The 17411-nt window shown below is 39.5% G+C and overlaps 1 protein-coding gene across 3 annotated transcripts in view; it reads right to left on the bottom strand.

The window, feature by feature from the left end:
* Positions 1 to 17411, bottom strand: part of PPP2R2C (protein phosphatase 2 regulatory subunit Bgamma) — a 413824-nt gene that overhangs the window by 277891 nt on the left and 118522 nt on the right. Inside the window, exon 1 of one of the 3 annotated variants that reach the window (XM_027836658.1) lies at positions 9782 to 9846. The exons of the other annotated variants lie outside the window; for them this stretch is intronic. The gene's annotated coding sequence lies outside the window, so the exon portion shown is untranslated. Of the gene's footprint in view, positions 1 to 9781; positions 9847 to 17411 lie in introns of those variants that run through there. 3 annotated transcript variants of the gene reach the window in all.

Raw genomic sequence — 17411 nt, 5'->3', positions numbered from 1 at the left:
GTGTGTGTGTGTGTGTGTGTGTGTGTGTGTGTGTGTGTGTGTGTGTGTAATGCATATTTACAATTATCAAGCACCTACCTCACAGGGCTGTGGTGAGGGTCAGAAGAGAGGGCTGTAGTTTATAAAAACAAAAATACTATGCAAATATTAGCCATTATGATTCTTATCATCATCATTATCATTATTTGCTGAGTGAATGAATTAAACATTTGTCCCTGCTCCAAAAAAAAAAAAAAGTGATTGTAGATTCAGGCACAAAGACTTCAGGCAGAAGTCTTACGTTGCGACTGTTGAGCCTATTTAAATTTGGTTCACTCCAACCTGTGATTCCATGTTGTGGACCCCTCTCTGGTGAGGAAGAAATCCTCCTTCCAAGGCAGATAACTGTTCTTTGACTTCTAGTCTTAGAGGCTTGCCTGGGGTTACTGAGTGATTAGGAGTATTTTTTAAATAATATTTTATTTTTCCCCCAATTAAATCTAAAAACAATTTTAACATTCATTTTTTAAAAGTTTTGAGCTCCCAATTCCTATCCCTCCCATCCTTCTCCCCCCCGCCCCTTCCCTGAGATGGTAAGCAATCTGATGTAGGTTATATATGGGCAATCATGTAAAACATTTCCATATTAATCATTTTGTGCAAGAAGATGGGGCAGCTAGATGGTGCAGTGGATAGAGCTCCAGCCTTGAAATCAGGAGGACCTGAGTTCAAATCTGGCCTCAGACACTTGACACTTACTAGCTGTGTGACCCTGGGCAAGTCACAACCCCAACTGCCTCACTAAAAAGAAAAAAAGAGAGAGAGAGAGAGAAAGAGAGAGAGAGAGAGAAGGGAGGGAGGGAAGGAAAAATAGTATGCTTCAGTCTGTATCCAGACAATGTTAGTTCTTTCTCTGGAGGTGGATAGCATTTTTTATCATGAGTCCTTTGGGATTGTCTTAGATCACTGTATTACTGTGAATAGCCTAGTCATTAAAAATTCTTCATTGTATGATATTGCTGTCACTGTGTATAATGTTCTCCTGATTTTGCTCACTTCACTTTGCATCAGTTCATGTAAGTCTTTCCAGGTTTTTCTGAAATCATCTTGCTTGTAATTTCTTATAGCAAGACTATATTCCATTACAATCATATACCACAATTTATTCAGCCATTCCCTAATTTATGGGCATCCCCTCAATTTCTAATTCTTAGCTACTACAAAAGGAGCTGCTATAAATATTTTTTACAAGTAGGTCCTTTTCCCTTTTTAAAAAAAAATATCTCTTTGGGATACAGACCTAGCAGTGGTATTGTTGGATCAAAGGATATATGCACAGTTTTATAGTCCTTCGGGCATAGTTCCAAATTTTGAGCAATTAAGATTAAGTGAATTGCCCAAGGTCTCACAAACTGGACTTGAACCCATATTATCTTGTCATTCTCTATTCAGTAAGCTAAGCCACCTTTTTGTTAAATATTTTAAAAGTAGGATAAAAATCTACGAGGGAAAAAAAAACAAAGCTATAGAGTGGAGATTCATGGTTTTGTGCACAATCCTCTTTTTCTGCTCTTTGTATTGGGAAATGTTGTCTGTTATTTTTGTCACGTTCATAGTTTTTCAAAAAATTAAAAGATCTCAGAGTTGCTTTGAAGAGGAAAACTGGTATTGCCAGTAGAAGCAGGACGGATAATGGAAAGAGTATTGGACTTGATCAGGACATCTCGGTTTCTTAGTGTTTCTGCTCTGTTACTTATTAGCTATGTGACCTTGGGAAAGTAATTTCCGCTCTCTAGATCTCAATGTCCTCTTGTCTGTAAAATTAAAGGGGTTGGACATCTTCCCAGAGGACTGGAGTTAGAAAACCTGGTTTAAGTCCTAGCCCTAAGTATCTCTGGATGCATGACCTTGGGTCAATCATGGCTATTCCAGGATTCTGTTGTTGTTCGGTTGTGTTAACTCTTCAGTGATCCCAATTGGCGTTTCCTTGGCAAAGATACGGGAGTGGTTGGCCATTTCCTTCTTCAGCTTATTTTACAGATGAAGAAACTGAGGCAAACAGGATTAAGTGACTTGCCCAAGGTCACACAGTAAGTGCTTGAGGCTGGATTTGAACTCCTGACTCCAGGCCTGGTGCTTTATCCAGTGTACCACCTAGCTGCCAATTCCATGATTCCATAATGCTGTAAGAGAATAGGAGAAACTAGATGAAAAGGAATTGCCAACTGTCTGCTCATGCAAGTGTTGGAAAGTCCAAAGTGGGGAATGTAAGGGTCACATAAAAATCTCCTGAATCATAGGAGGAGAGGAAGAAGAGCACCATGAAAAGATATGTAGTCTAGGAGAAGAGCTTGTGGGACTCGGGATGTGCACAAATCTAGGCTGGATACACAGAAAAGCTTCTTGGTGATTGGAGCTATCCAAAAAGAGAATGGGCTGCCTAAAGAGGTGATGAGTTCCCAAACCACAGAGGACTTTGTATAGAGGCTGGATGGCCAATTGACAGGAATGTAGGAAGGAAGATTCCTTCTCAAATAATAGCCTCAAAAACACATTTTAAAAACAGAGATATACACAAAATAAAACTATAGGGATGAAATATTTTTCTAGGCATTAAGAAAATCCAAAAAAAGCAGGAGTTGCCATCATGCTATCAGACAAAGCAAAAATTAACATTCAAAAAAAAAGGAATATTCAAATAGATAGTCTCTAAGGTCCCTTCCAACTCTGAGATTCAGTGAGAATATCTGGGTGTGTTTGAATTTGTTCTTTGGAGCCAGTGTCTTTAGTATTTGGGTACATTCATTGCACAAAGCAATGACAGCCCATTAGAAAAGTATAACCTAACACAATCATCTCTAGGCTTCCTTTAATAGAGTCAGTGAAACATGGGAGATGACTGCCAAAGGAGGTGGGGGAAATGGAGAAGTGGCCCGTGAGAGATAAAAGAAAGAAGGGGGTGATCTACTGCACCAGACTGGGAAGCTCCAAGCAGAAGGCACAGAAGCAGGGGTGGCCAAGGTGGGGGAGAAGCGCCTTCTTTGTTCAGGATTCATGTGTTTATTACTGTTCTGGAGAGACACTATGATCCCAACAATGTCATTACTCTTTACAAAGGCTCCTGTTTGGCAACCCATTATTCACATGCAAAGTAGGAAAAACAGCTGCTGATAGAAATGAGTTGTAGTACCTGTACAAGCTGGGGAGACCAGTGGGCAGTTCTGCAAACCCTCAAAGTCATGTAAAGAACAGATGTCCCCTCCCATTTAACATAGACAACTCTAGTGTGGTAGACAGAGCACTGGAGTCAGAAAGCCTAGGTTTAAGTCCAGACCCTGAAAGTCTCTTGATGGGCAACCTTGGGTAAATCACTTTAACCTCCACCAGTTTCCTTATCTATAAAATAAGAAAACAATATCTATAAAATGTAATTTCACATTTGTTTAAGAAAAATACATTATAAATCTCTCTGAGTTTTAGTTTCCTCATTAGTAAAATAGGGATAATAATACTTGTACCACAGGGTTGTTGTGAGAAAAAATTCCTTGCAAACCTGAAAGAACCAAAGAAATGTGCACCATGGCTACTATTATCTCACCATGTGTTATAAAGATCTAACGAGATAAATGTAAAACCTTTTGTAAATTGTACAAATGTGAATAAACATGAGTCATTATTACTGACATTAAAGCACAATATCATATTGATAGTGCTTTTTTATTGATAAGAAAATGTAAAGCCCCCTCTACATATGAACTCTTATTACTGATAAGAGGAACGTGCTATATAAATATGTGCTATGATTTACAAAGAATTTGAAATAGAGCAGAAGAGATGGGTTCATGGTATTAATGCTGGAGTGCAAAGGAATACTGCCTATGTCTTTATCTATTTTTCTCCATTCTCCATATTCTATACCAGAAAAAAAACAAACATAGCAAATAAACTGTTCCCATGTCTTTGCCCACGCCCAGGGCTAGACCTATATCATGGTCCTCTGACCCCTTATTAGGGCAGTCGCTCAATCACTGATTACCAGAGTCTTATCACCTCTAACACAGACTTACCTGAAAGTGAAGTATTCAGAGGGTGTTGTCAAAGATACAGCTTTCCCCTGCCATAGACCTTCCATTGTTCTCCATGCTTAAGACCTGAAATAGCTGGTAGTGTACCCAAACTGATGAGCATGCATCCAAGGACGTGAACAAGTCAAGGGAACACATAGATAGGCTCACAAAGAAAGCCATCCAGATGCTCAGACTCCCAAAAGCCACACTTAGCTGCTCTGATGATGTGAAAACATTAGATATGTTACATCCATGCCAAGCCACCTGGAACAGCCTGATCCCAAGACAAGACCTGTACTGGGTCAGCCACAGGAAAATCCAAGGATGAGATGAATAAAACCAAGCCATTAAATTTAGGAGAGTAGATAGGAACAGATAATGGATTTCGGATCAATATGGTCCTAATCCCAACTCTGATTTAACAGATAGGTAATCTTGGGCTGATCCATAAAGGGAACCAGGATGGGATGAATGATCACAAAAACTGCTCGGTCAGAGACTAAAGGACTACTTGTTAAGCATGCCATAGAGTGGATTTTCTGAATTGGATGAAAGGTTTGATTAGAGTGAGGTTCCCAAAGTGAGTGATACCACCCTTTGGGGGTGCTAGAATGATTGAGGGAGGGGGTGGTGGTAACCTCAGCTATAATTGAGGCGGCATTGAATAAAAATAAGGGGGTGGTGGAAGCATGAGGAAAGAAGAGAAGAAAATTTAGAAAAGCCATTCATACATGTTTCATCTGTTGTATATCAGAGTTAAAGTCATAGAGATTACATTATTCTCCAAATAAACACAAAAAATGCAAGTTATAACTGATCAGTGGTCAAATCTGCTGACAGGTCTTAATAAGCAAGTGTTGGCCGTGAGCATGTCATGCATTGTTGGGAAGTCTAGCATGCATTGGCAGGAATATGTGCATATAATGACTTGTTTACAATACGGTACTATATGGTTACATGATGCAATATTGCATCATCAAGATTTCAATGCAGGAAAAAAAACCCACAAATTTACAATAAATTGTTAAATTTAAGATGCATCATTTTTAAAAATATGTATTTTATATTTTTTGAAGTTAAGCAAATTTTAAAAAGACCATTAAAGAGTTAAAGAAAATAGATTTCAGGGAAGGGGGAACACTGAGTAATTTTTTTTAAGGGGACAGTAGGCCAAATAAGTTTGGAAACCTCTAGATTAGATAATCTCTAAGGTGCTTACTACTATTAACAGTCTATGTCCTAAAGTCCCTTCCAGCTGACTTAGTCTATTCCTTAAATGCCTTCCCATTACACATTGTATTCCACATTCTAAGGTCCCTTTCCAGCTCTACAATTCTATGAGTTTTATATTAATGTTGCCTCTTTTACTGATTGCTTTGACTCATTTTTTTCCAACTAGACTGCAAGCTCTCTGAGGGCAGGCATTTGTCCCTTGAACTACTCATATCTGTCAAAGCATTTAGTCTCTTATAATTTACCTGAGTTCATGTTACAGCATGCTGTGGTAGAAAACCCCTGGAGGTCAGGAGACTAAGTAAGCAATCCTTCATGACCTATTATAACTGAAAAATTTATTATCCTGAGGTAGGGCCACAACTAAGTCTAGGTCCATAAAACTTTGTCACAGGGACAGAATCTAAAAGGTCCAAAAATTTAATATGTGTTCCTTGAACAGAATAGAGGAGGCAAGGGGAGAATGAGCTCAGAGGTTGTTTGAAGAGTGGGGAAGAGGAGGTTAGAAACCAGATAACTGTGAAGAGACTTCTCCCACTATCCCCTAATGAAACTTCCAACTCACACTGTTACTCCAACCTAACTTCTTTTTTGCTTTCCTATGTTCCCTTTCAAATACCAACACTTCCCCCAAGGAGGGCCATGAATCATCTCTGGCCCCTTTGGGAGAGGAAACTTCAAGATGAAGTCATTGTGGTGAAGAAGAAAATAATGGGACTCTTCATTGCCATGAATTAGATTAGACTGATTACCTCAGAGGTGCCTTCCAATTCTGAAACTTCCACCCAACTGAATTTGTCTTAATTTCTTCTCATATTATTTTTTACTCACTGTGTGACCCTGGGAAGAGAAATAACCTCTTAGTTGCTCGAGGCAACTCTCTCAGACTAGAAGGTGAAGAGGCAATACCATCTAACATTGGTAAAGAGAATGTCCTCATTGGGGAGATCTCTGTGCCATTGCCATCGAGATTTCAGCCCCTGTCCCACTCCCAAATATGATTTTCAATTCATGAATTCCAAAGTTGATGCCATGTACATTTCCTGGTGCCTACACCCCAGCCAGTCAACTTGCTCTGGGTGGAAGTTAGCTGCAGGCCTTCATTAGACCTAAACTGAGGGTAATGTAAAGGAAAGAGCAATGGCCCTCCAGTCAGAGAACCTGGGTTCCCAGCCTGCCTTTCTCTCTTACCATAGGTAGGACTTTGGATAAGTAAGTCAGTTAACTGCCCTGGGCCCTACTTTCCTAATCTATAAAAGGAAGAAGTTATGACCTCTGAGGTCTCTTTCAGCTCTAAATCTATGATCCTGCCATGATGAGCCTTTCCAAACAGACTGGTCCTTGAACAACAGGCACATAGTTCATTAATGAATCCATAAGTGAAGACTTATCAACTTGGTGGGACTTTTGAGAACATGTACTTCCCCTAAAAGAATCTTTGAGGGATCAGGTGTGCCACTCCCCAAGCCAAGATGAGGCTCATGAGAAGACAACTTTAGTGAATTCTTTGTATCACTCTAGAGAAGTTGGGGGAGGGGTGGTATTTTCAAATTGAGACTAGCATTTTCCATGACTATAGGAAAGGTTAGTGTGATGTAAGTGAAAAGAGATCTGGTCTCAAAGACCCCCCCACCCACCGGTCATTTAACCTCCATGTGTTCTAGACAACTCTAAGATTATGCCCATCTTCATTGGTAAAGGGAGTTTCCTCATTGGAGAATTCCCTAGACCAATGAAACCCCAGGACCAGTCCCTATTCATCTCCTTGTGGGGAAGCTAGCAATCTAATAAGAGACAACTGAAAGACCTCAGATAATTTCAGGAATCAATCCAAGCAGAGGTCCTAAGCCTGGGGTCTGTGAACTTATTTTTTACAAGTATTTTGATAATTCATTATAATTCATTTCCTTAGTAATCCTATGTGTTTTATTTTATGTATTTGAAAACATTATGATAAGGGGTCCAGAGGATTCACCAGACTGCCAAAGGAGTCACTGACACCAAAACAGAAAGCTTTAGAAATTAAGAACCTCTGAACTGGAGAGTTACATAGTTTGTCCTCGCTTCCCTTCCTCCTTGGTCAGTGATTCATTTCGTGGCTAAAAATAGTTCAGTCATCTTCTAACCCATTTTATGACAAAGATGCAGATTAAGGTTAAGTAAGGAAGAGTACAAGTCTTTACAAGATTTGCAAGCCACAAGAAATCAACATCTCCATCTAGGGAGATAAAAACCAGGATTTGTTGGAGTAGAAAGCCAGACTTTGTAACTATGCAATACTTTAGGTGGTAGACTGCTAGGTGATGTGTGGGAAGGGGGAGCCAAGGAGTCATCCAGCATTTCACAAAGAGCTTTAGCCACCTACCTCACCTTGCCAAGTCACACCCTTATTTTCTTAAGTTTCCAGGTTTACCACTTACTAAGCCCTCTGCTCCAATAACTCTGGCTGATTTTTCAATCTTTCTTGTAACCTCCACCCCTCCCTTGTCTCCAAGACTTAGCCCACACCACTTCCCTTCTCCTTCTCCAAATTCCACTCACCCTTCAAGGGACAGGAAGACTTGAACCCAGGGCTCCTGGTTCCCAGTAAAATGCACTTTATACCACACTGTCCTCCTAACCTCATCTTCTCTTTTGGGGTTCTCCCCTCCCAAGATAAATTTCTTGATATTTCCTCACACACACTTGCTAGAGACCCAGAGTAGCTTTCACCACTAAAGGAAGTCTCAGAATGAAAAGCCCAATTGTATTCAGAGTAGCTTGGGTCTTGACTATTACAAACCAGAAAGTCTACCCTCATAGTAAATTCAATTCAATAAACATTTGCTGAGGGGGATACAAGGGTGAATATGACATGACCCTTGCTTGTCCTCAACAAGTATAGAATCTAGAATTATAGTATGTTAGAGCTGGAAAAGAACTTAGAATTCATCTGGTGTAACCTCTTCATTTGATAGAGGAGGAAAATGGGATAAATAATAATAGCTAGTATTTACATAGTGCTTTAAAGGGTTACAAAGTAGTTTGCCTATATTACCTCAGTTGGTCCTCATAGCAACCCTCTGAAGTAGGTGCTACTATCATCCCCTTTTGACAGATATGGAAACTGAGCCTGAGAGAAGTTAAGTACTTATGATCCTCTCTCCTATGATCCTATGATTTGCCCAGGGTCACAAAATGAGTTAGTAGCAAATCAGACACTCACAATAATGACTCCCAATCCACAGATTTAAAATGGATTAACAGAACTGCTCATGTTTATATAGCACTTGATGGTGACAGAACGATTTTTCTATATTACCTGATTTGATCTTAACAACAGGCAGAAAAGCACAGCTGAGAGAGTGCTGAACTTGTAATCAGGAAACTGTAGATTCAAGCCTACCCTGAGACACTTAGAGGCCACGGAACCCAATCACTTACCAACTTCTCAGAGCCCCCCTTTCTTTATCGCTTAAATGGAGATAAACAATACTTGCAATTTCTCCCTCATTGGACTGTGGGGAGGGCCAAAGGAGAGAACGCATGTAAAGAAGTTAGCACACTTTAAAATTCCATATAAGGACCAACATACAGGATTCCTGTAAAGAAGGTAAGGCAAGCATCATCAGCCCTCCTTTGCAGATGATGAAACTAAAGCTCAGCTGACATTTATAAAGAGCTCTTCCCAATCAAGAAGACTTGAGATTCAGTCTCACCCCCGGCACATACTGATTGTGTGAACTTGGACAAATCACTTAACGCTCAGTCTTCTAGGCAACTTTGGAAGCCTAGAAGTTATAAAGAAGGTGCCACACTGCATTAGAAGAAAGAGTTCCCTCACCTGGGAATTTCCTATACCAATGGAAGCACAAGTCCAGTCCTTAGCCCTAACTTAATATGACTATGTTATTGTTGTTCAGTTCTGTCCAAATCTTGGTGACCCCATTTAGTGTTTTCTTGGCAAAGATACTGGAATGATTTGCCATTTTCTTCTCCAGCTCATTTTACAGATGAGAAACTGAGGCAAACACAGTTAAGTGACTTGCCCAGGGTCACACAGCTTGTTAAGTGCCTGAGGCTGGATTTGAACTCAGGTCTTCCTGACTCCAGGCCTGACACTCTATACACTGCGCCCCCTAACAATAAATACATGTTATTATCTCATTTGATTATCACAGCAATCCTATGAAGTAGGTATTACAGATATCAGTATCCTCATCATTGATGGGGAGGAGGAAAGTGAGTCCTGAAGAAGTTAATCATCAAATTCAACAGAATTCAAACCCCAAAATATGTTTAATATGATTGCACATGTATAACCTATATCAGATTGCTTGCTGTCTTGGAGAGGTGAGAGGGGAGGGAGGGAGGGAGAAAAAAGTTTGGAACTTAAAATCTTATAAAAGTGAATGTTGAAAACTTTCTTTACATGTAATTGGAAAAAAATCAAATACTATTAAAAAACAGAATTCAAACCCAAGTGCCTCCTAACTCCAGGTCTAGCGTCCTTTTCATCCTACCTGTCATGCTGTCCTCCTTAGCAAGTCAGAGTTAGCTTTGGAAACTTCCATCCAATGCCACCGCTGTATGTAGTGAGCCAGGATAAAGCAGGCACTGTGGGATGATAAAGAGAAGACCGAACTTGGAGCTAGGACCCCTAGATTCTGAATGTGATTCAAACACTCACCACCTGTGTGACATGAGCAACACATTTAACCTCAAGCCTCAACTTCCCCATCTGCAAAATGGGAACAGCCACATGACAGCATTTCAAGGATTCAGGCTTAATAAGAAATCACACATTTCTCTGAGTAGCAAAATCATGCTCTAATTAATCCCCCTGCAGGCGACCCCTCATTGGGGGTCATCTCAGGGCATTCTTGCTCCTGCACAAGTTAAACTACACGACCTCTGAGATTCTTCTCACTATGGCATGCTGTGATTCTTCCAACAATCATACTACCTACCTTACAGAATTGTTGAGAGGAAAGCGAGGGTATCCCCACTAACCTGGATTCCAGTCAGGTTTTGAGCTAGTGAAACAGAGATACGGACCATCCTTTAGACCAGGTTCTGAGCACAAGTACAAAATACAAAGTACTGGATTCAAGTTTCAACCATAACACTAACTGAATGTATGACCTCTGGTGAGTTACTTCATCTGAGCCTGTTTCTTTATCTGTAAAATATGTATAATGACAATACATTACCTGTCTCACAGAACTGCTGTAAAGTAAGTGTTTTGTCAAGTCACCTAGCATTTATTAAGTATGCACTATGTGCCAGGTACTGTACTAAGCCCTGGGGATATGAAGAAAGGCCAAAAAGAAATGGGTCTCTGTTGCCAAGGAACTAATAGTCATACGGAGGATGGGGTGTAGAATAACATATAAATAACTATGGACAAACAAGATATATCCAGGATACCTTGGGGGGGTAGTCTCAGAAGGAAGGCACTAAGATTAAGGAGGATTGGGAAGGTGACTTTTTAACTGAGAATTGAAACAAGTCAGGGAAGCTAGGAGGCAGAGATGAAAGGGTGTGGGGGGGGGGGCATTTTCATCCATGGAAGACAGACAATGAAAATGCTGACAGTCAGAGATGGAATGGCACATGCTAGGAACTGCAAGGCCAGTGTCAGAGGTTTGAAGACGAGGGGGGGGGGAGGGGGGGAAAAAAACTAGAAAGGTAGGAAGGGACAAGGTTAGGAAGGACTTTAGAAGGCAAATAGAGGATTTTATATTTGATCCTGGAAATAACAGGGAGCTACTGGAGTTTATTTAGCAGGTGAGTGATATGGTCATCCCTGCACTCTAAGAAAATCAATTTGATGACTGAGAAAAGGATGGATTGGAATGGGGAAAGACTTAAGGCAGGTAGCTACTATTATTCCCAACATTACATATTCTGTGTTGTACTGTACATATTATAGCAACAACAAAAACTGATAACATTGCCCATTGGGTCCATTTATATCTGAGTTGCTAAACTGAACCCTGTTGTGGAATAGGCTCTAGCTTCCTTCCCATACTTCCTCATGAAGGGAACACCTGGTAGACAGAAGGAAAATACGTAGGATATGTTTCAGTCTTATGATTTAGAGCTAGATTCAATGGAAAATACCATCTTGTTCAGCCCCTTTGTTTTCCGTATGAGGAAACTGAAGCCAAAGGAGGGAAAGTGACTCTCCCAAGGTCACAAAAATTTATTTCTTTTCTCCTGTAATCATTCACAGGAAAACAACCCCTTGTGCACTGAACTACAGTTCAACTCAACCTCTCCTCCCTATTATTTTTCTTTTAAAACTAGGTGGATACACTGATTTTTTTTAAATCATTTTAATCTGGAGATTCTCTTAGGGAGAGGCACTTTAAAAAAAATCACTTGGCTACAGTGAAATCTGTTACTTAGCAACAGTTATAAATCAACAGAATATGCTGGAATTTTAAAGCTAACACTCCCAGCTCTGAAGGCCCATTTCTGCCTTTTTATCCAAACACATTTATTTGAGCTTCATCACTTGTCTAGGCTGCTTTTACTATAATCTCGCTGCTAAAAATGACATTACAGATGCATTCTTAAATGGCCTTCTCTCTCTCTCTCCTTTCCCCTCCTCTCAATCTCTCTCCCTCCTCTCCTCTTCTCTTCTCTTATCTCTCTCTCTCTCTGTCTCTGTCTCTGTCTGTCTGTGTGTGTTTGTGTGTGTGTCTCAGGATGAGACCTTTAAAGTTTTAGTCATTACTGTTTTCTTTACTCTGTGTACAATCCCTTTGCAACTACAACTGTTTGCCTGAAATAATAGGGACAACAGCTCACATTGATAAAAGTACTCTATTATGTTATCTCACTTGATCCTCATAATATCCATGTGAGGAAGGCAGGGCAGGTATTATTATCACATATGTCAAATGTCCAATGTCAAGCCTGGGCTGAGACATGAAGTGACTTGTTAAATCACAGGAGAGCTAAGGCTTGAACAGGTCTTCTGACTCCCAAGGCAGTGTTCTCTCTACTATCCCACACTTGCCCTCCAATAATGATCATGACAATAGTAACAACAGACAACTAGCAGCCTCAGAGTTCAAGTTCCACCTCTGACATGTTTTTGATATGACTCTGGTCAAGTTTCTTAAACTCTCAGTGGTCAAGAAACTCCCTAAGACTATTAGTTTCAAAGAAAGTGCCTTCTTGCCTTGGGAAAGAGTATTTATCCATTGGAATTTCCTTATGCTGATGAAATCACAGATTTAGTCTCATCCAACAATAGTAAAGAAACACAGGCTCCGTTACCCTAAGGGAGCTATAGAAAGATTGACACTATCGCCTCAAAAAAAAAGAGAGAGAGAGAGAGAGGGCTGTTAGATATTCTCAGAGCATATTATAAAGAGGATAAAAACTTACGGAAATTTTTTGGAAACAAACAAACCATTTCTCCAAGCAATGGCAAAGGCTGATAGCAGGTATATGTCATTGAATTTGCCTAATATAACCAAAAGTATAATACCTCTGAATGGATTCTAAGATATAGCTAAGATCCAAGAGTAGAGTCTAAAGGCTCTGCAAGGGTAAAATTCACATGAATTCATATAACACTATGTGGGCAAAGAAGTATGAGACAAATGGAGGTCATGTGGATTTGTTTATAGAAACAAGGGGTTTGGGAGGTAGCTAGGTGGTGAAGTGGATAGAGCACCAGCCCTGGAGTCAGGAAGACCTGAGTTCAAATCCAGCCTCAGACACTTGACTCTTACTAGCTGGGCAAGTCACTTAATCCCATTGCCTAGCCAAAAAACAATAACCAAAAAAAAAAAAACAACAACAACAAACCAAGGGGTTTATGATAACAGAAACTCAAGATCAGGCTATCACTACCAGAAATTACACAAAGGATATCTTTAAGGAACCCAAACTTACTGATCAATTCAGATTTTGCAAGCAGATATTAATAACTGCAACATGTCAATGAAGGTTGCTAAAATTTAGCATCTAATGAATTTCAAGAAAGACACAATTGGGTAACCAGCATGAGATACCAGAAGCTCACTATCCTTCATAAATTAACAAATAACAAATCCCCCTACTGCAAATATGGACCCTCAAACTAACCTTGAGATTTCAACAAATAAATTGTAAACATGCTTTGCAATCCAACCAACCTTCAACATTCTATCTCCCATCTGTGGTTTCACCTGCCTCTCCCAGGGAGAGAATACTCCCTCTTCACCTTCACTTTTTAGAATTCTATGCTTCATCAAAACTCAGCTCAAGCATCACCTATCACATGATAATGGAGGGTGGGGTCTTTCCTAATTCCCTTAACTGCTAGTGTTCTCTGATCCCAAAATATGTATTCATGTATTTATTTTGTCTTTCTTCCGTGTATATACATACATTTTTTGTCGTTAGTCATGTTCAACTCTTCATGACCCTATTTAGGATTTCCTTGGGAAAGACACTGGTGTTGTTTTTCCACTTCCTTCTCCAGCTCATTTTATAGATGAGGACTTGAGGCAAACAGGGTTAAAGGACTTGCCCAGGGTCACACAGCTAGTAAGTTTCTGAGGCTGGTTTTGAACTCAGTAAAATGAATCTTTCTGACTCCAGGCCCAGTGCTTTATCCACTGCATCACCTAGCTGCCCATACACATACATACATACATACATACATGTGTATATAAACACACATATTTTATATGTATGTGTGTGTTACATATATGTAGAGTATATTATATTCCCTAACCAAAATGTAAAATCTTTAGAGGTAATTAAGTTTTGTTGTTGTTGTTTTAGTTTGTTTTTGTTTTTGTTTTTTGGTGAGGCAGTCGGGGTTAAGTGACTTGCCTAGAGTCACTGAGTAAGTGTCAAGTATCTGAGGCCGAATTCGAACTCAGGTCCTCCTGACTCCAAGGCTGGAGCTCTATCCACTGCGCCACCTAACATAGTTAAGTTTTGTTTGCGAGCACTTTACACAGTACTTGGTATATAATAGGTGCTTAATAAATATCTGCTTACTAGTTGATTGACTGACCAGAGATGGCTTCATGGAGAAGGTAGTCTTTGAGCTGATCCTTGAAGAACAGAATGCATTTCAGTAGCTTGAGATTAAGAGTCAGGGAAGCAGAGAAGAGAGGGACATTCTGAGCCTAGGAGGACATTGTGAACAAAGGCATTCAGTCATATAAACAGAGGATCTGTTTGGGGGATGTCACAAAGATCAGATATGGCTGAATAGGTTGGGAAATGAAGACAAGTAGTGAGGCTACAGATTACGGGGAGTAGCATGTGTCACTTTCCTTTCCCTCCTTTATAGAAAAAGATTTTTTAAAACATAAGTGATATTCTTTCATTACTTTAAAGTTTAAAACATGCTTTCTTTCCTCATAACCTCTCCATGTACAACCTTTAACCTTACTTTATAGTTCAGCTCATTCATTTTTTTTCAACAAACATTTATTAAATGTTTGCCATGTGTAAGGCATTCAGCTAGAAGGATGTTACAATGATAATAATAACATTTATACTGTACTGTAAAGTTTTCAAAATGCCATATATAATATGTCTATAGATACAGACATACAGATAGATATTGGATAATATAGAATGAAGAACTTCCTAACAATTAGAACTATTCAAAAGTGAAATAGAAAGTAGAAAGTTCTCTTTCATTGAAGGTCTTCTGGCAGAGGACAGGTGATCACTTGTAGGGTATATAATACAGTGGACTCTTGTTCAGGTGAAGGTTGGGCACGATAAGATTATCTGTGAACCCCTCCCCAGCTGTGAGATTCTGTGAGTGAAGTGATGTCGACGCCCCCAACAAAAACAGAAATTTGTCAGTGGGGAAGGTTGAGGGGCAGAGATGATGAGTTTGAGATTTGGATGAGGCATCCAGATGGAGATGTCCAGCATCTCCATGTCCAGCATTGGATATGTTCAAATGGAGTTCTAGAGAGATGTTGGATTTTTTTTTGGGGGGGGGGGTAAGGCAATTGGGGTTAAGTGTGTGCCCAGAGTCACACAACTAGTGAGTATTATGTATCTGAGGTCGGATTGGAACTCAGGTCCTCCTGACTCCAAGGCCAGTGCTCTATCTACTGCACCACCTAGCTTCCCCGGAGATATTAGATTTAGATTTTGATATATAGATTTTGGGGACATCTGTGCAGAGATAATAACTGAAACCAAGGGATAAAAATTGAACTAAAATGAACAGATAAGATTTTCATGGGAAAGAAAGAAGAGAGCCTGAGACAGAAACCTCCACACATAGGGAGTGGGAGATGGGAGATGACAGAATGTAAAAAGAACTGTCAGACTTGTAAGAAGAAAACCAGATGATAGACGCATCATGGAAACCAAAGAGAAATAGCATATTCTGGTGGAGAAGGAGGTCTTCATTTTTTAAGCTACAGGATAACCAAGGAGGATGAGGAAATGAAGGCCATTGGACTTATTATGAAATCACTAGTGATGTTTAAGAGAGCGGTCTCATCAGAGTGATAGGCCCTGAAGCTCAATTGTAAGAGGTGGAGGAGAACAGGCAATTTTTCTAGGAACTAAGAAGAGAAAGAGGAGAGAGAAATAGGACAAGAGTTTTAGGGAATGGTAAGGTCAAGTGGAGGTTTTGTAAAGAGGGGGAAAATTGGTATGTGTTTGTAAGGGAGATAGAGAAGAGGGGTAATGACCAGTAGGAGAACAAGGGAGTCAACAGCACAAGGACGGGGTTAGCTTTGAAGAGGAGAAAGACCACCTCATCCTTTGAGATTGAATCATTGAAGGAGGTCAAATGTCTTCTCTTCCACGAGACCTTCCCTGATCCCTCCAGTTAGTGATGACATTTTTTCCCTCAAACCTGTCCAAGAACCCTGCTTAATTTTAATTACCTTTCTTTAATTTTAATTTGTCTATCTTATAAGATTCAATATCGTAATGTTTGTGTTTTATCTCCCTACCAGACTGCAAGCTCCATGAGGGTGCAATGTCTTACATGCATTTTGTAACTCTTCTAGTACCTAGTTTAGGATATCAAAAAACTGTAAGCACTACATGAATATGAGCTATAATAATAACTCACAATTATACAGTGTTTTATACTTTGTAAGACCCAGTATAACTGTAAAGTGACAAACATGAAAAAGAGAATATCAATGAAATATTTTTCGGTTTTCCAAAAGATATGCTGAAGGGACACAGCAATTTTGTTATTACATTCTATATGTAAATATGTTTATAAAGGAACTATATATGTATGATGTATATATGTATGTATGTATGTATATATGTGTGTGTGCATGTATGTGTGTGTGTGTATATATAATATATATATATATGTAATATATATATACTTTTTAAAAACTATAGGTCATGGAAGTCCAGATTCCTGTATAATACTTTCCCATTCTTTGAATCTTGAAATGTTTATCTGTTTATAATTTTTAAGTTCATGATAAAAAAAGAAAATTAAAAAATAACTTACATTTACAAAGTGCTTAGAAGTTTTCAAAGTACTTTCTTAACAAAAACCTTATGTAAAAGGAGGTGCAATCATCTCCATTTTAAGGATGGGCAAATTGAGACACAGAGGTAAAGCAGCTTAGCCAAGGTCATGAAGGAAGTAGATGTCGAGAATCTAACCCAGATCTCCTAATTCCAAAGCTGGTATTCTTGTTCCCACAAGGCCTTAATGTGTTCAAACATAATTCTCAGTGGCCCCAGGGTTATGTTCTGGCAATAGGTCTCTAGGATTGGCCCTATTCCAGCTATGCTGTTGATGATACCAAAATAATCCTTCAGGTGACAGGGACTGTATAACATAACTAATGCCAAAAGAACTATTTAATCTTAATTTTGCTTCTCCTGGCTTGTGTCTGGAATGTAAACTAATGGTAGAAATCGAAAGTGAGGAATGTGAACCCTAGACTGTGTAAACTCTCTAGGTAACCCAAGGTTATAGGTTAAAAAACACTGACACCATGACAAATTGCTGTAATTTGAAGAATAATCTGAAATCCTGCTGGGACATGAGTGAGCCAGGAGCCCAGTTGTTAATGATAATAAAAGCTGATGCAGCAAAAAATGATAAAACTCAAGACGGTATCCACTACCTCCTCTAACAACAACATACTGTTGTAAGGGGAAGCTGAATGATTA

Source organism: Vombatus ursinus, unplaced genomic scaffold, assembly GCF_900497805.2.
Source record: "Vombatus ursinus unplaced genomic scaffold, bare-nosed wombat genome assembly UNPS02014818.1, whole genome shotgun sequence".
Lineage (NCBI taxonomy): Eukaryota > Metazoa > Chordata > Mammalia > Diprotodontia > Vombatidae > Vombatus > Vombatus ursinus.
This window is presented reverse-complemented; position numbering and strand designations above follow the sequence as displayed.